Source organism: Eucyclogobius newberryi, unplaced genomic scaffold, assembly GCF_026437365.1.
Source record: "Eucyclogobius newberryi isolate DKJ021-1_F unplaced genomic scaffold, fEucNew1.0.hap1 SCAF_32, whole genome shotgun sequence".
In the NCBI taxonomy this organism is placed as follows: domain Eukaryota; kingdom Metazoa; phylum Chordata; class Actinopteri; order Gobiiformes; family Gobiidae; genus Eucyclogobius; species Eucyclogobius newberryi.
In genome coordinates, this window is record NW_027315968.1 from 1,103,027 (window position 1) to 1,120,681 (window position 17,655).

At 49.1% G+C, this 17,655-nt stretch overlaps 36 non-coding genes across 36 annotated transcripts; 17 read left to right on the forward strand and 19 right to left on the reverse strand.

Moving 5' to 3' along the window:
* Nucleotides 1–149: 149 nt before the first annotated feature.
* LOC140374879 (U1 spliceosomal RNA) lies at nucleotides 150–315 on the reverse strand. The gene has a single exon (XR_011929204.1). It is a non-coding gene; the product is annotated as a U1 spliceosomal RNA (small nuclear RNA).
* Nucleotides 316–5,418: 5,103 nt separating this feature from the next.
* Nucleotides 5,419–5,490, forward strand: trnad-guc (transfer RNA aspartic acid (anticodon GUC)). Its single transcript has one exon. It is a non-coding gene; the product is annotated as a tRNA-Asp (tRNA).
* Nucleotides 5,491–5,571: 81 nt separating this feature from the next.
* Nucleotides 5,572–5,644, forward strand: trnav-cac (transfer RNA valine (anticodon CAC)). The gene has a single exon. It is a non-coding gene; the product is annotated as a tRNA-Val (tRNA).
* A 416-nt stretch (nucleotides 5,645–6,060) lies between these two features.
* LOC140374924 (U2 spliceosomal RNA) lies at nucleotides 6,061–6,252 on the reverse strand. Its single transcript, XR_011929247.1, has one exon. It is a non-coding gene; the product is annotated as a U2 spliceosomal RNA (small nuclear RNA).
* A 165-nt stretch (nucleotides 6,253–6,417) lies between these two features.
* LOC140374880 (U1 spliceosomal RNA) lies at nucleotides 6,418–6,583 on the reverse strand. Its single transcript, XR_011929205.1, has one exon. It is a non-coding gene; the product is annotated as a U1 spliceosomal RNA (small nuclear RNA).
* A 287-nt stretch (nucleotides 6,584–6,870) lies between these two features.
* On the reverse strand, nucleotides 6,871–6,984 carry LOC140375184 (U5 spliceosomal RNA). Its single transcript, XR_011929490.1, has one exon. It is a non-coding gene; the product is annotated as a U5 spliceosomal RNA (small nuclear RNA).
* Nucleotides 6,985–7,393: 409 nt separating this feature from the next.
* On the forward strand, nucleotides 7,394–7,465 carry trnad-guc (transfer RNA aspartic acid (anticodon GUC)). Its single transcript has one exon. It is a non-coding gene; the product is annotated as a tRNA-Asp (tRNA).
* Nucleotides 7,466–7,546: 81 nt separating this feature from the next.
* trnav-cac (transfer RNA valine (anticodon CAC)) lies at nucleotides 7,547–7,619 on the forward strand. The gene has a single exon. It is a non-coding gene; the product is annotated as a tRNA-Val (tRNA).
* A 416-nt stretch (nucleotides 7,620–8,035) lies between these two features.
* LOC140375042 (U2 spliceosomal RNA) lies at nucleotides 8,036–8,227 on the reverse strand. Its single transcript, XR_011929359.1, has one exon. It is a non-coding gene; the product is annotated as a U2 spliceosomal RNA (small nuclear RNA).
* Nucleotides 8,228–8,392: 165 nt separating this feature from the next.
* On the reverse strand, nucleotides 8,393–8,558 carry LOC140375004 (U1 spliceosomal RNA). Its single transcript, XR_011929324.1, has one exon. It is a non-coding gene; the product is annotated as a U1 spliceosomal RNA (small nuclear RNA).
* Nucleotides 8,559–8,845: 287 nt separating this feature from the next.
* On the reverse strand, nucleotides 8,846–8,959 carry LOC140375185 (U5 spliceosomal RNA). The gene has a single exon (XR_011929491.1). It is a non-coding gene; the product is annotated as a U5 spliceosomal RNA (small nuclear RNA).
* A 134-nt stretch (nucleotides 8,960–9,093) lies between these two features.
* Nucleotides 9,094–9,166, forward strand: trnav-aac (transfer RNA valine (anticodon AAC)). The gene has a single exon. It is a non-coding gene; the product is annotated as a tRNA-Val (tRNA).
* A 203-nt stretch (nucleotides 9,167–9,369) lies between these two features.
* Nucleotides 9,370–9,441, forward strand: trnad-guc (transfer RNA aspartic acid (anticodon GUC)). Its single transcript has one exon. It is a non-coding gene; the product is annotated as a tRNA-Asp (tRNA).
* An 81-nt stretch (nucleotides 9,442–9,522) lies between these two features.
* On the forward strand, nucleotides 9,523–9,595 carry trnav-cac (transfer RNA valine (anticodon CAC)). The gene has a single exon. It is a non-coding gene; the product is annotated as a tRNA-Val (tRNA).
* A 415-nt stretch (nucleotides 9,596–10,010) lies between these two features.
* LOC140375043 (U2 spliceosomal RNA) lies at nucleotides 10,011–10,202 on the reverse strand. Its single transcript, XR_011929360.1, has one exon. It is a non-coding gene; the product is annotated as a U2 spliceosomal RNA (small nuclear RNA).
* A 165-nt stretch (nucleotides 10,203–10,367) lies between these two features.
* LOC140374881 (U1 spliceosomal RNA) lies at nucleotides 10,368–10,533 on the reverse strand. The gene has a single exon (XR_011929206.1). It is a non-coding gene; the product is annotated as a U1 spliceosomal RNA (small nuclear RNA).
* Nucleotides 10,534–10,820: 287 nt separating this feature from the next.
* On the reverse strand, nucleotides 10,821–10,934 carry LOC140375187 (U5 spliceosomal RNA). Its single transcript, XR_011929492.1, has one exon. It is a non-coding gene; the product is annotated as a U5 spliceosomal RNA (small nuclear RNA).
* Nucleotides 10,935–11,068: 134 nt separating this feature from the next.
* On the forward strand, nucleotides 11,069–11,141 carry trnav-aac (transfer RNA valine (anticodon AAC)). The gene has a single exon. It is a non-coding gene; the product is annotated as a tRNA-Val (tRNA).
* Nucleotides 11,142–11,343: 202 nt separating this feature from the next.
* trnad-guc (transfer RNA aspartic acid (anticodon GUC)) lies at nucleotides 11,344–11,415 on the forward strand. Its single transcript has one exon. It is a non-coding gene; the product is annotated as a tRNA-Asp (tRNA).
* Nucleotides 11,416–11,984: 569 nt separating this feature from the next.
* On the reverse strand, nucleotides 11,985–12,176 carry LOC140375044 (U2 spliceosomal RNA). The gene has a single exon (XR_011929361.1). It is a non-coding gene; the product is annotated as a U2 spliceosomal RNA (small nuclear RNA).
* Nucleotides 12,177–12,341: 165 nt separating this feature from the next.
* On the reverse strand, nucleotides 12,342–12,507 carry LOC140374882 (U1 spliceosomal RNA). Its single transcript, XR_011929207.1, has one exon. It is a non-coding gene; the product is annotated as a U1 spliceosomal RNA (small nuclear RNA).
* A 287-nt stretch (nucleotides 12,508–12,794) lies between these two features.
* LOC140375188 (U5 spliceosomal RNA) lies at nucleotides 12,795–12,908 on the reverse strand. The gene has a single exon (XR_011929493.1). It is a non-coding gene; the product is annotated as a U5 spliceosomal RNA (small nuclear RNA).
* A 134-nt stretch (nucleotides 12,909–13,042) lies between these two features.
* Nucleotides 13,043–13,115, forward strand: trnav-aac (transfer RNA valine (anticodon AAC)). The gene has a single exon. It is a non-coding gene; the product is annotated as a tRNA-Val (tRNA).
* Nucleotides 13,116–13,455: 340 nt separating this feature from the next.
* Nucleotides 13,456–13,528, forward strand: trnav-cac (transfer RNA valine (anticodon CAC)). Its single transcript has one exon. It is a non-coding gene; the product is annotated as a tRNA-Val (tRNA).
* A 415-nt stretch (nucleotides 13,529–13,943) lies between these two features.
* On the reverse strand, nucleotides 13,944–14,135 carry LOC140375045 (U2 spliceosomal RNA). The gene has a single exon (XR_011929362.1). It is a non-coding gene; the product is annotated as a U2 spliceosomal RNA (small nuclear RNA).
* Nucleotides 14,136–14,300: 165 nt separating this feature from the next.
* LOC140374883 (U1 spliceosomal RNA) lies at nucleotides 14,301–14,466 on the reverse strand. Its single transcript, XR_011929208.1, has one exon. It is a non-coding gene; the product is annotated as a U1 spliceosomal RNA (small nuclear RNA).
* Nucleotides 14,467–14,753: 287 nt separating this feature from the next.
* LOC140375189 (U5 spliceosomal RNA) lies at nucleotides 14,754–14,867 on the reverse strand. The gene has a single exon (XR_011929494.1). It is a non-coding gene; the product is annotated as a U5 spliceosomal RNA (small nuclear RNA).
* Nucleotides 14,868–15,001: 134 nt separating this feature from the next.
* On the forward strand, nucleotides 15,002–15,074 carry trnav-aac (transfer RNA valine (anticodon AAC)). The gene has a single exon. It is a non-coding gene; the product is annotated as a tRNA-Val (tRNA).
* Nucleotides 15,075–15,277: 203 nt separating this feature from the next.
* Nucleotides 15,278–15,349, forward strand: trnad-guc (transfer RNA aspartic acid (anticodon GUC)). Its single transcript has one exon. It is a non-coding gene; the product is annotated as a tRNA-Asp (tRNA).
* Nucleotides 15,350–15,430: 81 nt separating this feature from the next.
* Nucleotides 15,431–15,503, forward strand: trnav-cac (transfer RNA valine (anticodon CAC)). The gene has a single exon. It is a non-coding gene; the product is annotated as a tRNA-Val (tRNA).
* A 415-nt stretch (nucleotides 15,504–15,918) lies between these two features.
* Nucleotides 15,919–16,110, reverse strand: LOC140375046 (U2 spliceosomal RNA). Its single transcript, XR_011929363.1, has one exon. It is a non-coding gene; the product is annotated as a U2 spliceosomal RNA (small nuclear RNA).
* A 165-nt stretch (nucleotides 16,111–16,275) lies between these two features.
* Nucleotides 16,276–16,441, reverse strand: LOC140374893 (U1 spliceosomal RNA). Its single transcript, XR_011929217.1, has one exon. It is a non-coding gene; the product is annotated as a U1 spliceosomal RNA (small nuclear RNA).
* Nucleotides 16,442–16,728: 287 nt separating this feature from the next.
* Nucleotides 16,729–16,842, reverse strand: LOC140375190 (U5 spliceosomal RNA). Its single transcript, XR_011929495.1, has one exon. It is a non-coding gene; the product is annotated as a U5 spliceosomal RNA (small nuclear RNA).
* A 134-nt stretch (nucleotides 16,843–16,976) lies between these two features.
* Nucleotides 16,977–17,049, forward strand: trnav-aac (transfer RNA valine (anticodon AAC)). Its single transcript has one exon. It is a non-coding gene; the product is annotated as a tRNA-Val (tRNA).
* Nucleotides 17,050–17,252: 203 nt separating this feature from the next.
* Nucleotides 17,253–17,324, forward strand: trnad-guc (transfer RNA aspartic acid (anticodon GUC)). The gene has a single exon. It is a non-coding gene; the product is annotated as a tRNA-Asp (tRNA).
* Nucleotides 17,325–17,405: 81 nt separating this feature from the next.
* trnav-cac (transfer RNA valine (anticodon CAC)) lies at nucleotides 17,406–17,478 on the forward strand. Its single transcript has one exon. It is a non-coding gene; the product is annotated as a tRNA-Val (tRNA).
* The last annotated feature ends 177 nt before the right edge of the window (nucleotides 17,479–17,655 follow it).

The window sequence follows — 17,655 nt, forward strand, 5'->3', positions numbered from 1 at the left end:
GGGAGCAGTGAGCTCTCCCCACGCTGACCCTCCCGTCAACGGTCCAAAGCGGCGCCCGCGCAAAGCGCCCGGCGGAGGGGCCGGAGCGCGAGCGGCGTACATGGAAACGACCCTTTGGGTTTTTTTTTTTTTCCTCTGACAAAAAACAAGAGGGGAGAGCGCGAACGCAGTCCCCCACTACCAGAAATTATGCAGTTGAGATTCCCACATTTGGGGAATTCACAGGGGTCAGCACATCCTGTTTGTGCAATGGACGAGCCTCGCCCTGGGTGAACCACCTTCCTGATCATGGTGTCGCCCCTGCCAGGTAAGTATGAGTTGCTCCGCTCCGAGCCAAGGCCCAGGCCCTGGAAGAGGCAATGTGGCAGCATGGTCCTTCCGGCCATTTGCATGGACCAGCTTCCACCCGACGATTGAGCCCCAGGTTAAACGGCAGCGATACACACGCAAGTCTGTGCGTTCTAAGCACTCTTTTTTACTTTTAAAGTTCTTGAACACGGGATGCCAAACGGAGGGTACGCAAGGGCATGTTTAAAGGCCGACAAGACATAACCTTTGCTCTTGGAGGATGACCGCTTGCTTGCTTTAGACATAGGTAGAAAAGCCCCGCATTGAAGCAGGGCATCAAAAAATTGGAAAGATCTCTTGTTGTCCCTCTCCACGGAAATCTTTAGTAAAAGGCACTTTTCAGGCGGTTTTTATTATTTCATAGCAATAAATTTCTTTCAAAATACTTTCCACACTTAAAACACATCTTTTAAACACAGTTTACAAAAGTCAATACAATTACACATTATTTACCAAAACTATGAATACAGCAAGTCTTTAAAAGAGTTTGGAATTTTCCATAAATTGATTATTTCTTCTCTCTTTCCTTCCACTAAATCTCTTAAAACATAATCTTTAAAAATATTCATAACACATTTCATCAACAACATTTCTGACATTTGATAGTTTTTAAAAGTCAATACATTCCTTGATTTCCAGATAGCTTCTTTTATACAATTAACTATAATCCACCACCTCTCCTTATTTTGGAATTTTGCAGTTTCACCATAGGCAATATTGTTATAACTTGATGGAATTTTCCCAACATTTTTCAGCCATGGGGATACTGTTACCCAGGCATTCACAGCAAAAGGGCATGTCCAAAAAACGTGTAAATGAGTTTCCTCACTGCCACAAAAGGGTCTCGGGCATCTTGGGCTTGGTGTAAAGTGTCTTTTAAAAAGGAACTCTCGGGTTGGCAAACATTTATGGCCAATTTGCCAGGCCAAATCTCTGTGTCTGTTCGTAAGTTTTTGAAAATGTATATTTTCCCATGCCCTTTTGCTCTCTTGTGCCGATAAAAGATCTACCGGGGTAAGTTTCTCCAAATCTACGGACAGTTTTTGTTCTATTTTTCTCCTTGTCAGTTCTGTCGATGGTACCTGGCTAAGTCCTTTGGATAAGTTCTCAAGCACATGTTTGTAGACTGATGGGCAAATCTCGGCGTGGGGGACATCCATTGATGGTCTTTTTCCCCATGTGATTAAAACTTTTCTACCCACCCACAATTTTGCAAAATAGTGCCACAAAATTTCCCTTTCTGGTAGAAGGACTGCCTTTAAAATTGGGGCCAAGAACATTGCTTCAAATTTTGCCTCGATTAATGGCACCCCGATACCCCCGCACAGTGGGAGGCGATGCATTATATTTCGTTTGAGTCTCTCTGATTTCCCCCCCCAGATAAACTGGAACAACATCTTCTTCAGAGTCTTAAGTATCCGATAGGGGGCAGGAAACACAGTCGCCAGATTATTCACTGAAGCCAACAGTACCGAGTTCACAATTAAGACTTTCCCAGTAAATGTAAGCTCCCTATCTTGCCATGCTCTTAAATTAGCTGTCAATTTGGGTAGCTTTGACTCCCAGTTTTTTACTTCCATGTCTTTTCCTATCTGAATTCCCAAGACTTTAATTGTGTCTTTATTTTTAATCAGGTCTATATTTTCGTATTTCTCTTTCCAATTCAAATAAAGTATTTTGGTTTTGTTCTTATTAACCCTTGTGCTTGCAGCGAGAGTAAAGTTTTCACAGACCTTTAAGGCTTCTCCTATAGATTTATTGTCTGAAAGTAACAAAGTGATATCATCCATATAAACTGATATTTTTGCCTGTCTATTTTCACTTCCTGGCACAAAAATTCCTTTTATGTCATTGTTCCTTCTAAGGGCACAAACTAGCGGTTCTATTGCTAAAATAAATAATGTGGGTGACAAGGGGCACCCTTGTCTGACCCCAGCCCGGATATCCATAGCATTTGTTTGTTGTCCATTAACTATTACCACACTATGGCAGTCAGTGTACAAGAGGTTAACCCACCGTCTAAAATTTTCTCCAAAACCAAAATGTTTCAACACTGCTTTTATATAATCGTGGCTTATGCTATCAAAAGCTTTTTCGAGGTCCAAACTTAGTATACATAGGGGGCTGTTACGTTCTTTACAGAGGAGATACGTGTCTCTCACCAGGGCTAGGCTATCTGTCATTGTCCGTCCTTGTACTCCACATGTTTGTTCACTCTCCACCAGGTCACCAACGATGGGTTGAGTTCGTAAAAATAAAACCTTGGCCAGTATTTTTACATCGACACCTAGAAGGGTTAGTGGTCTCCAGTTCTGTAGATTCTGTTTTTGTCCTTTTTTGTGAAGGAGGGAGATTGCCCCCCGTCTCAATGATGATGGCAACGCTCCTTTGCCAAGACTTTCGTTGTACATCTCCAAAAGGGGGAGTTTCAGCTGCTCCCAAAAGGTAACGTAAAACTCTTTGGGGAGACCATCCAAGCCTGGAGTTTTATTGTCTTTCATACTTGTAATGGCTTTTGTCAGTTCTGCCAATGTTATATTTTTGTCTAAGGATTCCTTCACTGAAGTACTAAGTTTTCCAGTAGTCTTAGAAAGAAAAGTGTCCATCATTTTGCTAGACACCAGTGTGTCCTGATAGAGATTGGCAAAAAAGGACCTAATAATGTGAATGATTTTTTCCATGTCCTTCTCTTCTTTTCCTTCCTGATCATAGACAGATGTTATATGGTGCTTTGCTTTTGCTATTTTTTGGAAAAAGTACCGGGAACATTTCTCATTTTCCTCTAGATGTTGGATCCTGCTTCTCAGGAGGATACTTTTACTCTTCTCCCTCATTAGTTCACATAGTTTTGCTTTTAGTGTGACAATCTCTTGTTGCATGTCAAAGCCGTTTTGTGCCAGTTTATAGTAGTTTTGAAGTTTTCTTTGAAGTCTAGAATAAAACATTCTCTTTCTAGCGGCCAGTGTTTTACTCTCTGACATGAAGAAGGATTTTGTCCTGGATTTAATATCTTCCCACCAGTCTCCACAGGAGTTATGGAGATCTCGTAGGGTTTTCCATTGTTCAAATTTTCCTTTTAATTTTTCTACTATGTATTTGTTCTGTAATAAAGCAATATTTAATTTCCACGGGCCCGTATGGCGTTTCAACCCTCCTTTAATGTCTATCACGGTGGTTAGCTTAAAGTGATCTGAAAAGACAACTGGTGTTCTCCAACATTTAAGGGGGAGAAGGCCTCGGGACACCAGGGTAAGATCAATACGTGAGAAGGATTTGCCATTAGACCACGTAAAGTCTGGTTTTGACCCTAAACTTTCCGCACAGTCTTTCAAATGACAGTCTCTTATTAAATTCGCCAAAGCGTGTGAGCTGGCATCTAGTTTTGCCGTAGTAGCTCGTTTTGTCAATCTGTCTGTTCTAGTCAAGATGCAGTTAAAGTCACCCCCAATGACAACTTCATATTTGCAAAAAATTAAAGTCTGTAAAAGTTCCAAGGTTTTAAGTCTTCCTTGCACTGTGGGTGGACAATAAACACTGATAACTCTAAGTTGTTTTCCATTTTGATCTAAGTCTACAGAGAGTATTCTTCCATCACTTATTCTCTGGACTCTGTTTATATTAAAATGGTGACCTCGGAGCAAGATGGCTACCCCAGAGTTCTTGTTTTCATTATCTCCAGACCAAAAGGATTGTCCATGAGGCCATCTACTTTCATAATCTCTATAACTATCTTTAAAAGGTATATTACATTCTTGGAGACAGAAAATATCTCCAATTCCATTATGCAGTTCATTGAAAACTGTCTGGCACTTTAACAATTCATTCAAGCCTCTTGTATTAATTGTGACTACTGAGAGAGAGGTCATATTAATAGTTGGAGGAGTTTACCACTAAACCATTTTCTCCTTGTGTTCTGTGACCCTTCCTTTTTTTCTTTTGTGGATTTGGGGGGCCTTCCGCCGATTTTATTTTTGTCACAACTGTAAACGTGTTCACGCTAGTATGGTCAAGGAATTCGGTGGAGGGAGACGAGGCAGGTGGCCATACCTTTTCAGACTGCTCTAGGTGGAAAGATTCCTCACTTGACGTGTTCTGAAGGCGTTTTACCGCCCCCTGCCGTTCCAAAAATTCCACTTGAGTGTCCGGAAGAAAGGTTTCAGCTGTTGCTGCTAAACCATCTTGACTATCCTCTTGCGGTGCAGGTTCCCCCTGTGTGCCCTCCTCCTGGAAGGGGGGGAGGCTGGCCAACAGGGCGTCGAAGACCCCTTCTGCATCCTGTAGAGTTTTGGGGACATCCTGAAGTCTCACTGTGGGTGGTTCTTTTGGAGAGTTGTCCGGTCCATCTGCCTTGTCCATTCTGTCTTGTGACACGGGATTCTCATCAAAGAGTTGGGAATAGGGATCCGGGTCATCTTGGCATGATACTGATGTTGTCACTGTATTCCCTTTCACTCTATTAGCATAGGCTTGTGGGCAGTCCTTAAAGAGATGGGTGTCCGCCGAACACAGGTTGCATTTAACTGAAACTGTGCATAGTGATGTGGGATGATCCAGGGATTTGCACTTTCTGCATTGGGCTACATTGCACCCTGCTGCCAGGTGATCAAGGCTGCCTTTAGTAAAAGGCGAAAGATTTATACGCTCTGAAGAGAAACAAGAGTGCCACGTTGCAGCGCCACACGGCGTCCAGTACTTGAGGGCACACGGGGCTTCATCACGGGCAGTGTACTTCTGTTCACGCGCTCATTTGCATCGGCGGTCGCGCGTCAAAAGGGACACGACAGGCTCGCACGTCGTTTCTGTAGTGTAGCGGTTATCATGTTCGCCTAACGCGCGAAAGGTCCTCGGCTCGAAACCGGGCAGAAACAAAGTCTCCTTTTATGTTTGCTTCAATCTTTAACACGGTTCATTCCAAACTCGATGGTTTATTCCTAGAAAAGAGGGAGGAGCGGAGGAATTGTCGGCGTAGTCCTTCAAACTTTTCATCACAGAGATCGGGGGAAAAAGACACCGACACACACGCCCCAAAAAAAAAAAAAAAAAAAAGGGGGCCCCCTGCAGCCCCATATGTCCTCGTTAGTATAGTGGACAGTATCTCCGCTTGTCACGCGGAAGACCTGGGTTCGATTCCCAGACGGGGAGAGAAAGTGCGTTTTACCCAGCACGAAAGCGTTGCACTGACGCTGAGGACTTGTCCCACCAACGTACCTGCACTACACTATCGCTTCTGTAGTGTAGCGGTTATCACGTTTGCCTCACACGCAAAAGGTCCCCGGCTCGAAACCGGGCAGAAGCACGCCCTCATGCGAAGACTTTACTTGTCGAGGATGGGTTTGAAAGTCGGTGTTGCGTTTGACCCCCCCCCCCAAAAAAAAACAAAACAACTAGTCACATGTACTGTACTCCACAAAGGGGCCACTCAAATTCCAAAGGTGGCCTATTTTGCACAAGGGTTTACGTGGAATGGGCTACCTCCCAAGGGGGTTGGGTTTAGGAACAGATACTTCACCTTCCCTCCCCCTCTTCTCCAGTCAGGGCTTTTGGCGGGAGATTTGAAATATCCAGCCCTTCCACTCAAAACGTCTCCGAGAATTTTTATCCACTTCCGGAGCAGACAAACGGCAAGGAAGCGTTTAACATGAGGGTATGATGGCACATTTGCATGTAACGTGACGGCGAAAACAAACTGAATGACTTTTTTTAACCTGAGAGAGGAGGTGCACCGTTCTCGGAGGTACTGCAATACCGAGCCGATGCGTGGAGTGGACGGAGCAAGCCCCAAATTCCATCTCCCTGGTCCAAAAATCAATTTAATATACGGTCCCCGGATAGGGGACGTATCAGATATTAAACTGATAAGAACAGATACTACACTTGATCTTAGCCAAAAGGCCGAGAAGCGATGCCCACAATGGGTTCGGGGAGCAGTGAGCTCTCCCCACGCTGACCCTCCCGTCAACGGTCCAAAGCGGCGCCCGCGCAAAGCGCCCGGCGGAGGGGCCGGAGCGCGAGCGGCGTACATGGAAACGACCCTTTGGGTTTTTTTTTTTTTCCTCTGACAAAAAACAAGAGGGGAGAGCGCGAACGCAGTCCCCCACTACCAGAAATTATGCAGTTGAGATTCCCACATTTGGGGAATTCACAGGGGTCAGCACATCCTGTTTGTGCAATGGACGAGCCTCGCCCTGGGTGAACCACCTTCCTGATCATGGTGTCGCCCCTGCCAGGTAAGTATGAGTTGCTCCGCTCCGAGCCAAGGCCCAGGCCCTGGAAGAGGCAATGTGGCAGCATGGTCCTTCCGGCCATTTGCATGGACCAGCTTCCACCCGACGATTGAGCCCCAGGTTAAACGGCAGCGATACACACGCAAGTCTGTGCGTTCTAAGCACTCTTTTTTACTTTTAAAGTTCTTGAACACGGGATGCCAAACGGAGGGTACGCAAGGGCATGTTTAAAGGCCGACAAGACACAACCTTTGCTCTTGGAGGATGACCGCTTGCTTGCTTTAGACATAGGTAGAAAAGCCCCGCATTGAAGCAGGGCATCAAAAAATTGGAAAGATCTCTTGTTGTCCCTCTCCACGGAAATCTTTAGTAAAAGGCGAAAGATTTATACGCTCTGAAGAGAAACAAGAGTGCCACGTTGCAGCGCCACACGGCGTCCAGTACTTGAGGGCACACGGGGCTTCATCACGGGCAGTGTACTTCTGTTCACGCGCTCATTTGCATCGGCGGTCGCGCGGCAAAAGGGACACGACAGGCTCGCACGTCGTTTCTGTAGTGTAGCGGTTTTCACGTTCGCCTAACGCGCGAAAGGTCCTCGGCTCGAAACCAGGCAGAAACAAAGCCTCCTTTTATGTTTGCTTCAATCTTTAACACGGTTCATTCCAAACTCGATGGTTTATTCCTAGAAAAGAGGGAGGAGCGGAGGAATTGTCGGCGTAGTCCTTCAAACTTTTCATCACAGAGATCGGGGGAAAAAGACACCGACACACACGCCCCAAAAAAAAAAAAAAAAAAAAGGGGCCCCCCTGCAGCCCCATATGTCCTCGTTAGTATAGTGGACAGTATCTCCGCTTGTCACGCGGAAGACCTGGGTTCGATTCCCAGACGGGGAGAGAAAGTGCGTTTTACCCAGCACGAAAGCGTTGCACTGACGCTGAGGACTTGTCCCACCAACGTACCTGCGCTACACTATCGCTTCTGTAGTGTAGCGGTTATCACGTTTGCCTCACACGCAAAAGGTCCCCGGCTCGAAACCGGGCAGAAGCACGCCCTCATGCGAAGACTTTACTTGTCGAGGATGGGTTTGAAAGTCGGTGTTGCGTTTGACCCCCCCCCCCAAAAAAAAACAAAACAACTAGTCACATGTACTGTACTCCACAAAGGGGCCACTCAAATTCCAAAGGTGGCCTATTTTGCACAAGGGTTTACGTGGAATGGGCTACCTCCCAAGGGGGTTGGGTTTAGGAACAGATACTTCACCTTCCCTCCCCCTCTTCTCCAGTCAGGGCTTTTGGCGGGAGATTTGAAATATCCAGCCCTTCCACTCAAAACGTCTCCGAGAATTTTTGTCCACTTCCGGAGCAGACAAACGGCAAGGAAGCGTTTAACATGAGGGTATGATGGCACATTTGCATGTAACGTGACGGCGAAAACAAACTGAATGACTTTTTTTAACCTGAGAGAGGAGGTGCACCGTTCTCGGAGGTACTGCAATACCGAGCCGATGCGTGGAGTGGACGGAGCAAGCCCCAAATTCCATCTCCCTGGTCCAAAAATCAATTTAATATACGGTCCCCGGGTAGGGGACGTATCAGATATTAAACTGATAAGAACAGATACTACACTTGATCTTAGCCAAAAGGCCGAGAAGCGATGCCCACAATGGGTTCGGGGAGCAGTGAGCTCTCCCCACGCTGACCCTCCCGTCAACGGTCCAAAGCGGCGCCCGCGCAAAGCGCCCGGTGGAGGGGCCGGAGCGCGAGCGGCGTACATGGAAACGACCCTTTGGGTTTTTTTTTTTTTCCTCTGACAAAAAACAAGAGGGGAGAGCGCGAACGCAGTCCCCCACTACCAGAAATTATGCAGTTGAGATTCCCACATTTGGGGAATTCACAGGGGTCAGCACATCCTGTTTGTGCAATGGACGAGCCTCGCCCTGGGTGAACCACCTTCCTGATCATGGTGTCACCCCTGCCAGGTAAGTATGAGTTGCTCCGCTCCGAGCCAAGGCCCAGGCCCTGGAAGAGGCAATGTGGCAGCATGGTCCTTCCGGCCATTTGCATGGACCAGCTTCCACCCGACGATTGAGCCCCAGGTTAAACGGCAGCGATACACACGCAAGTCTGTGCGTTCTAAGCACTCTTTTTTACTTTTAAAGTTCTTGAACACGGGATGCCAAACGGAGGGTACGCAAGGGCATGTTTAAAGGCCGACAAGACACAACCTTTGCTCTTGGAGGATGACCGCTTGCTTGCTTTAGACATAGGTAGAAAAGCCCCGCATTGAAGCAGGGCATCAAAAAATTGGAAAGATCTCTTGTTGTCCCTCTCCACGGAAATCTTTAGTAAAAGGCGAAAGATTTATACGCTCTGAAGAGAAACAAGAGTGCCACGTTGCAGCGCCACACGGCGTCCAGTACTTGAGGGCACACGGGGCTTCATCACGGGCAGTGTACTTCTGTTCACGCGCTCATTTGCATCGGCGGTCGCGCGGCAAAAGGGACACGACAGGCTCGCACGTCGTTTCTGTAGTGTAGCGGTTATCACGTTCGCCTAACGCGCGAAAGGTCCTCGGCTCGAAACCGGGCAGAAACAATGCCTCCTTTTATGTTTGCTTCAATCTTTAACACGGTTCATTCCAAACTCGATGGTTTATTCCTAGAAAAGAGGGAGGAGCGGAGGAATTGTCGGCGTAGTACTTAAAACTTTTCATCACAGAGATCGGGGGAAAAAGACACCGACACACACGCCCCAAAAAAAAAAAAAAAAAAAAAGGGGCCCCCCTGCAGCCCCATCTGTCCTCGTTAGTATAGTGGACAGTATCTCCGCTTGTCACGCGGAAGACCTGGGTTCGATTCCCAGACGGGGAGAGAAAGTGCGTTTTACCCAGCACGAAAGCGTTGCACTGACGCTGAGGACTTGTCCCACCAACGTACCTGCACTACACTATCGCTTCTGTAGTGTAGCGGTTATCACGTTTGCCTCACACGCAAAAGGTCCCCGGCTCGAAACCGGGCAGAAGCACGCCCTCATGCGAAGACTTTACTTGTCGAGGATGGGTTTGAAAGTCGGTGTTGCGTTTGACCCCCCCCCCAAAAAAAAACAAAACAACTAGTCACATGTACTGTACTCCACAAAGGGGCCACTCAAATTCCAAAGGTGGCCTATTTTGCACAAGGGTTTACGTGGAATGGGCTACCTCCCAAGGGGGTTGGGTTTAGGAACAGATACTTCACCTTCCCTCCCCCTCTTCTCCAGTCAGGGCTTTTGGCGGGAGATTTGAAATATCCAGCCCTTCCACTCAAAACGTCTCCGAGAATTTTTGTCCACTTCCGGAGCAGACAAACGGCAAGGAAGCGTTTAACATGAGGGTATGATGGCACATTTGCATGTAACGTGACGGCGAAAACAAACTGAATGACTTTTTTTAACCTGAGAGAGGAGGTGCACCGTTCTCGGAGGTACTGCAATACCGAGCCGATGCGTGGAGTGGACGGAGCAAGCCCCAAATTCCATCTCCCTGGTCCAAAAATCAATTTAATATACGGTCCCCGGGTAGGGGACGTATCAGATATTAAACTGATAAGAACAGATACTACACTTGATCTTAGCCAAAAGGCCGAGAAGCGATGCCCACAATGGGTTCGGGGAGCAGTGAGCTCTCCCCACGCTGACCCTCCCGTCAACGGTCCAAAGCGGCGCCCGCGCAAAGCGCCCGGCGGAGGGGCCGGAGCGCGAGCGGCGTACATGGAAACGACCCTTTGGGTTTTTTTTTTTTTCCTCTGACAAAAAACAAGAGGGGAGAGCGCGAACGCAGTCCCCCACTACCAGAAATTATGCAGTTGAGATTCCCACATTTGGGGAATTCACAGGGGTCAGCACATCCTGTTTGTGCAATGGACGAGCCTCGCCCTGGGTGAACCACCTTCCTGATCATGGTGTCGCCCCTGCCAGGTAAGTATGAGTTGCTCCGCTCCGAGCCAAGGCCCAGGCCCTGGAAGAGGCAATGTGGCAGCATGGTCCTTCCGGCCATTTGCATGGACCAGCTTCCACCCGACGATTGAGCCCCAGGTTAAACGGCAGCGATACACACGCAAGTCTGTGCGTTCTAAGCACTCTTTTTTACTTTTAAAGTTCTTGAACACGGGATGCCAAACGGAGGGTACGCAAGGGCATGTTTAAAGGCCGACAAGACACAACCTTTGCTCTTGGAGGATGACCGCTTGCTTGCTTTAGACATAGGTAGAAAAGCCCCGCATTGAAGCAGGGCATCAAAAAATTGGAAAGATCTCTTGTTGTCCCTCTCCACGGAAATCTTTAGTAAAAGGCGAAAGATTTATACGCTCTGAAGAGAAACAAGAGTGCCACGTTGCAGCGCCACACGGCGTCCAGTACTTGAGGGCACACGGGGCTTCATCACGGGCAGTGTACTTCTGTTCACGCGCTCATTTGCATCGGCGGTCGCGCGGCAAAAGGGACACGACAGGCTCGCACGTCGTTTCTGTAGTGTAGCGGTTATCACGTTCGCCTAACGCGCGAAAGGTCCTCGGCTCGAAACCGGGCAGAAACAAAGCCTCCTTTTATGTTTGCTTCAATCTTTAACACGGTTCATTCCAAACTCGATGGTTTATTCCTAGAAAAGAGGGAGGAGCGGAGGAATTGTCGGCGTAGTCCTTCAAACTTTTCATCACAGAGATCGGGGGAAAAAGACACCGACACACACGCCCCAAAAAAAAAAAAAAAAAAAAGGGGCCCCCCTGCAGCCCCATATGTCCTCGTTAGTATAGTGGACAGTATCTCCGCTTGTCACGCGGAAGACCTGGGTTCGATTCCCAGACGGGGAGAGAAAGTGCGTTTTACCCAGCACGAAAGCGTTGCACTGATGCTGAGGACTTGTCCCACCAACGTACCTGCGCTACACTATCGCTTCTGTAGTGTAGCGGTTATCACGTTTGCCTCACATGCAAAAGGTCCCCGGCTCGAAACCGGGCAGAAGCACGCCCTCATGCGAAGACTTTACTTGTCGAGGATGGGTTTGAAAGTCGGTGTTGCGTTTGACCCCCCCCCCCAAAAAAAACAAAACAACTAGTCACATGTACTGTACTCCACAAAGGGGCCACTCAAATTCCAAAGGTGGCCTATTTTGCACAAGGGTTTACGTGGAATGGGCTACCTCCCAAGGGGGTTGGGTTTAGGAACAGATACTTCACCTTCCCTCCCCCTCTTCTCCAGTCAGGGCTTTTGGCGGGAGATTTGAAATATCCAGCCCTTCCACTCAAAACGTCTCCGAGAATTTTTGTCCACTTCCGGAGCAGACAAACGGCAAGGAAGCGTTTAACATGAGGGTATGATGGCACATTTGCATGTAACGTGACGGCGAAAACAAACTGAATGACTTTTTTTAACCTGAGAGAGGAGGTGCACCGTTCTCGGAGGTACTGCAATACCGAGCCGATGCGTGGAGTGGACGGAGCAAGCCCCAAATTCCATCTCCCTGGTCCAAAAATCAATTTAATATACGGTCCCCGGGTAGGGGACGTATCAGATATTAAACTGATAAGAACAGATACTACACTTGATCTTAGCCAAAAGGCCGAGAAGCGATGCCCACAATGGGTTCGGGGAGCAGTGAGCTCTCCCCACGCTGACCCTCCCGTCAACGGTCCAAAGCGGCGCCCGCGCAAAGCGCCCGGCGGAGGGGCCGAAGCGCGAGCGGCGTACATGGAAACGACCCTTTGGGTTTTTTTTTTTTTCCTCTGACAAAAAACAAGAGGGGAGAGCGCGAACGCAGTCCCCCACTACCAGAAATTATGCAGTTGAGATTCCCACATTTGGGGAATTCACAGGGGTCAGCACATCCTGTTTGTGCAATGGACGAGCCTCGCCCTGGGTGAACCACCTTCCTGATCATGGTGTCGCCCCTGCCAGGTAAGTATGAGTTGCTCCGCTCCGAGCCAAGGCCCAGGCCCTGGAAGAGGCAATGTGGCAGCATGGTCCTTCCGGCCATTTGCATGGACCAGCTTCCACCCGACGATTGAGCCCCAGGTTAAACGGCAGCGATACACACGCAAGTCTGTGCGTTCTAAGCACTCTTTTTTACTTTTAAAGTTCTTGAACACGGGATGCCAAACGGAGGGTACGCAAGGGCATGTTTAAAGGCCGACAAGACACAACCTTTGCTCTTGGAGGATGACCGCTTGCTTGCTTTAGACATAGGTAGAAAAGCCCCGCATTGAAGCAGGGCATCAAAAAATTGGAAAGATCTCTTGTTGTCCCTCTCCACGGAAATCTTTAGTAAAAGGCGAAAGATTTATACGCTCTGAAGAGAAACAAGAGTGCCACGTTGCAGCGCCACACGGCGTCCAGTACTTGAGGGCACACGGGGCTTCATCACGGGCAGTGTACTTCTGTTCACGCGCTCATTTGCATCGGCGGTCGCGCGGCAAAAGGGACACGACAGGCTCGCACGTCGTTTCTGTAGTGTAGCGGTTATCACGTTCGCCTAACGCGCGAAAGGTCCTCGGCTCGAAACCGGGCAGAAACAAAGCCTCCTTTTATGTTTGCTTCAATCTTTAACACGGTTCATTCCAAACTCGATGGTTTATTCCTAGAAAAGAGGGAGGAGCGGAGGAATTGTCGGCGTAGTCCTTCAAACTTTTCATCACAGAGATCGGGGGAAAAAGACACCGACACACACGCCCCAAAAAAAAAAAAAAAAAAAAGGGGCCCCCCTGCAGCCCCATATGTCCTCGTTAGTATAGTGGACAGTATCTCCGCTTGTCACGCGGAAGACCTGGGTTCGATTCCCAGACGTTTTACCCAGCACGAAAGCGTTGCACTGACGCTGAGGACTTGTCCCACCAACGTACCTGCGCTACACTATCGCTTCTGTAGTGTAGCGGTTATCACGTTTGCCTCACACGCAAAAGGTCCCCGGCTCGAAACCGGGCAGAAGCACGCCCTCATGCGAAGACTTTACTTGTCGAGGATGGGTTTGAAAGTCGGTGTTGCGTTTGACCCCCCCCCCAAAAAAAAACAAAACAACTAGTCACATGTACTGTACTCCACAAAGGGGCCACTCAAATTCCAAAGGTGGCCTATTTTGCACAAGGGTTTACGTGGAATGGGCTACCTCCCAAGGGGGTTGGGTTTAGGAACAGATACTTCACCTTCCCTCCCCCTCTTCTCCAGTCAGGGCTTTTGGCGGGAGATTTGAAATATCCAGCCCTTCCACTCAAAACGTCTCCGAGAATTTTTGTCCACTTCCGGAGCAGACAAACGGCAAGGAAGCGTTTAACATGAGGGTATGATGGCACATTTGCATGTAACGTGACGGCGAAAACAAACTGAATGACTTTTTTTAACCTGAGAGAGGAGGTGCACCGTTCTCGGAGGTACTGCAATACCGAGCCGATGCGTGGAGTGGACGGAGCAAGCCCCAAATTCCATCTCCCTGGTCCAAAAATCAATTTAATATACGGTCCCCGGGTAGGGGACGTATCAGATATTAAACTGATAAGAACAGATACTACACTTGATCTTAGCCAAAAGGCCGAGAAGCGATGCCCACAATGGGTTCGGGGAGCAGTGAGCTCTCCCCACGCTGACCCTCCCGTCAACGGTCCAAAGCGGCGCCCGCGCAAAGCGCCCGGCGGAGGGGCCGGAGCGCGAGCGGCGTACATGGAAACGACCCTTTGGGTTTTTTTTTTTTTCCTCTGACAAAAAACAAGAGGGGAGAGCGCGAACGCAGTCCCCCACTACCAGAAATTATGCAGTTGAGATTCCCACATTTGGGGAATTCACAGGGGTCAGCACATCCTGTTTGTGCAATGGACGAGCCTCGCCCTGGGTGAACCACCTTCCTGATCATGGTGTCGCCCCTGCCAGGTAAGTATGAGTTGCTCCGCTCCGAGCCAAGGCCCAGGCCCTGGAAGAGGCAATGTGGCAGCATGGTCCTTCCGGCCATTTGCATGGACCAGCTTCCACCCGACGATTGAGCCCCAGGTTAAACGGCAGCGATACACACGCAAGTCTGTGCGTTCTAAGCACTCTTTTTTACTTTTAAAGTTCTTGAACACGGGATGCCAAACGGAGGGTACGCAAGGGCATGTTTAAAGGCCGACAAGACACAACCTTTGCTCTTGGAGGATGACCGCTTGCTTGCTTTAGACATAGGTAGAAAAGCCCCGCATTGAAGCAGGGCATCAAAAAATTGGAAAGATCTCTTGTTGTCCCTCTCCACGGAAATCTTTAGTAAAAGGCGAAAGATTTATACGCTCTGAAGAGAAACAAGAGTGCCACGTTGCAGCGCCACACGGCGTCCAGTACTTGAGGGCACACGGGGCTTCATCACGGGCAGTGTACTTCTGTTCACGCGCTCATTTGCATCGGCGGTCGCGCGGCAAAAGGGACACGACAGGCTCGCACGTCGTTTCTGTAGTGTAGCGGTTATCACGTTCGCCTAACGCGCGAAAGGTCCTCGGCTCGAAACCGGGCAGAAACAAAGCCTCCTTTTATGTTTGCTTCAATCTTTAACACGGTTCATTCCAAACTCGATGGTTTATTCCTAGAAAAGAGGGAGGAGCGGAGGAATTGTCGGCGTAGTCCTTCAAACTTTTCATCACAGAGATCGGGGGAAAAAGACACCGACACACACGCCCCAAAAAAAAAAAAAAAAAAAAAGGGGCCCCCCTGCAGCCCCATATGTCCTCGTTAGTATAGTGGACAGTATCTCCGCTTGTCACGCGGAAGACCTGGGTTCGATTCCCAGACGGGGAGAGAAAGTGCGTTTTACCCAGCACGAAAGCGTTGCACTGACGCTGAGGACTTGTCCCACCAACGTACCTGCGCTACACTATCGCTTCTGTAGTGTAGCGGTTATCACGTTTGCCTCACACGCAAAAGGTCCCCGGCTCGAAACCGGGCAGAAGCACGCCCTCATGCGAAGACTTTACTTGTCGAGGATGGGTTTGAAAGTCGGTGTTGCGTTTGACCCCCCCCCCAAAAAAAAACAAAACAACTAGTCACATGTACTGTACTCCACAAAGGGGCCACTCAAATTCCAAAGGTGGCCTATTTTGCACAAGGGTTTACGTGGAATGGGCTACCTCCCAAGGGGGTTGGGTTTAGGAACAGATACTTCACCTTCCCTCCCCCTCTTCTCCAGTCAGGGCTTTTGGCGGGAGATTTGAAATATCCAGCCCTTCCACTCAAAACGTCTCCGAGAATTTTTGTCCACTTCCGGAGCAGACAAACGGCAAGGAAGCGTTTAACATGAGGGTATGATGGCACATTTGCATGTAACGTGACAGCGAAAACAAACTGAATGACTTTTTTTAACCTGAGAGAGGAGGTGCACCGTTCTCGGAGGTACTGCAATACCGAGCCGATGCGTGGAGTGGACGGAGCAAGCCCCAAATTCCATCTCCCTGGTCCAAAAATCAATTTAATATACGGTCCCCGGGTAGGGGACGTATCAGATATTAAACTGATAAGAACAGATACTACACTTGATCTTAGCCAAAAGGCCGAGAAGCGATGCCCACAATGGGTTCGGGGAGCAGTGAGCTCTCCCCACGCTGACCCTCCCGTCAACGGTCCAAAGCGGCGCCCGCGCAAAGCGCCCGGCGGAGGGGCCGGAGCGCGAGCGGCGTACATGGAAACGACCCTTTGGGTTTTTTTTTTTTTCCTCTGACAAAAAACAAGAGGGGAGAGCGCGAACGCAGTCCCCCACTACCAGAAATTATGCAGTTGAGATTCCCACATTTGGGGAATTCACAGGGGTCAGCACATCCTGTTTGTGCAATGGACGAGCCTAGCCCTGGGTGAACCACCTTCCTGATCATGGTGTCGCCCCTGCCAGGTAAGTATGAGTTGCTCCGCTCCGAGCCAAGGCCCAGGCCCTGGAAGAGGCAATGTGGCAGCATGGTCCTTCCGGCCATTTGCATGGACCAGCTTCCACCCGACGATTGAGCCCCAGGTTAAACGGCAGCGATACACACGCAAGTCTGTGCGTTCTAAGCACTCTTTTTTACTTTTAAAGTTCTTGAACACGGGATGCCAAACGGAGGGTACGCAAGGGCATGTTTAAAGGCCGACAAGACACAACCTTTGCTCTTGGAGGATGACCGCTTGCTTGCTTTAGACATAGGTAGAAAAGCCCCGCATTGAAGCAGGGCATCAAAAAATTGGAAAGATCTCTTGTTGTCCCTCTCCACGGAAATCTTTAGTAAAAGGCGAAAGATTTATACGCTCTGAAGAGAAACAAGAGTGCCACGTTGCAGCGCCACACGGCGTCCAGTACTTGAGGGCACACGGGGCTTCATCACGGGCAGTGTACTTCTGTTCACGCGCTCATTTGCATCGGCGGTCGCGCGGCAAAAGGGACACGACAGGCTCGCACGTCGTTTCTGTAGTGTAGCGGTTATCACGTTCGCCTAACGCGCGAAAGGTCCTCGGCTCGAAACCGGGCAGAAACAAAGCCTCCTTTTATGTTTGCTTCAATCTTTAACACGGTTCATTCCAAACTCGATGGTTTATTCCTAGAAAAGAGGGAGGAGCGGAGGAATTGTCGGCGTAGTCCTTCAAACTTTTCATCACAGAGATCGGGGGAAAAAGACACCGACACACACGCCCCAAAAAAAAAAAAAAAAAAAAAGGGGCCCCCCTGCAGCCCCATATGTCCTCGTTAGTATAGTGGACAGTATCTCCGCTTGTCACGCGGAAGACCTGGGTTCGATTCCCAGACGGGGAGAGAAAGTGCGTTTTACCCAGCACGAAAGCGTTGCACTGACGCTGAGGACTTGTCCCACCAACGTACCTGCGCTACACTATCGCTTCTGTAGTGTAGCGGTTATCACGTTTGCCTCACACGCAAAAGGTCCCCGGCTCGAAACCGGGCAGAAGCACGCCCTCATGCGAAGACTTTACTTGTCGAGGATGGGTTTGAAAGTCGGTGTTGCGTTTGACCCCCCCCCCAAAAAAAAACAAAACAACTAGTCACATGTACTGTACTCCACAAAGGGGCCACTCAAATTCCAAAGGTGGCCTATTTTGCACAAGGGTTTACGTGGAATGGGCTACCT